Here is a 1,427-nt window from a genome sequence, read left to right on the forward strand (position 1 = left end):
CTTTAAAGGAGCTTCAACATGCTGTTTCTTCAGCAGTGGAGTCTTGCGTGGTGAGCGTGCATACAGGCCATGGTGGTAAGTTTCCCCCAATCTGAGAAATATCAAAGGAGCTGATCAGTAGCATTTGGAATGTCCTGAGTGATTATGTTCATTGTGACATCTCTTATAATGTCAACATCTTCAGGAGCAATTCTGTTCCTTTCTGGGTCAAGGAGAAACTTTGGGCCCTCAATCCAACTTCCTCCATTCAGCAAATATTTCACCCTCATACCTCTAGAGGCATAATCCACAGGATTATTTTTTGGAACTAATGTACCTCCACTGYGATATGTGAGGTGCATCTCTGATGGCTAACACACGATTTGCCACAAATGTGCGAAAACGCTTGTCTTCATTATGTACTTTATGTTGTCTGTCCAGAAAACTGATTGATCCAATAGCAGCTCCATTTCAGCWCTCAGCATCTGATCGACTCAAACTGCCAGGACAGCAGCTGTGAGTTCCAGACTATCAATAAATTCTCTGATTGAAGTTTTCACTACATGTTCACAAGTGCAGCCAAGCTGAGTGGGACACACACACCACCCAAAATACCTCTGCTCCAAGAGCAGAACAAAACCAGGAGGACCCAACATGCTCTGGTTTGTTTGTTGTTAAATCGTACTGAAGCTTTTTAACTCGTTAAAAAACGAGATTGTGTTTGTGTAAAGCACCTGGTTAGTTTTCCATGTGTTTGTTTCATATCCAAATTTTAGTTGAAGTTTTATTTTGAACTACATTTGACTCTTTTTGAGTTTAACTGCAGTGACCTGGCAGTGAATGAAACCGTGCTGATTCAGTGATGTTAAATTCAGCTCCATGTGGCATGTGAAGACTCTTAATGTGGGTCAGTTTGGTTTCAGCGTTAGTGCACAACGGCACGCCACCCAAACAATGACAATGTGTCACAGCCTGAACACAAACAAGTCAGGAAGTGTCTCCTTTAAACCATTTTTGCTCCGTCTTCTCGATCATATCCTGCTTCTCGCGCAACTGTTTGTACCCATTGTTTGGTTTGTTCACCTGCCATCACAAGATCAGACTCCATCAAAGATTTCTCAGCACAAGCTGGTTTTGTGTCTGTATGAGTGTGACCACCTGAGCTGTTGGCTCCGCCCCCGGTTCCTGTGTGTGAAGATTACAGGTACAGAGTAGTTCTCAGTAAGTATGGKTTTGTGGGTATTTTATGCTGCATGTATCTATTCTCTGAGCCATCATGGCACAGATCCTGTGCAGGGGTAGACACAGTCTACTGCACAACCAAGAAAAAAAAGACCTTGATTAAAGTTCTCTGCGAGTGTCCGTCATTTGTAAAAATGAAAGGGAGAAAAAAACGGTAAAACCAAACAGAACACTAAACTGTAACTTTTAATAAGGTCATGTACACA

Source organism: Austrofundulus limnaeus, unplaced genomic scaffold (assembly GCF_001266775.1).
Source record: "Austrofundulus limnaeus strain Quisiro unplaced genomic scaffold, Austrofundulus_limnaeus-1.0 Scaffold54, whole genome shotgun sequence".
Taxonomy (NCBI): domain Eukaryota; kingdom Metazoa; phylum Chordata; class Actinopteri; order Cyprinodontiformes; family Rivulidae; genus Austrofundulus; species Austrofundulus limnaeus.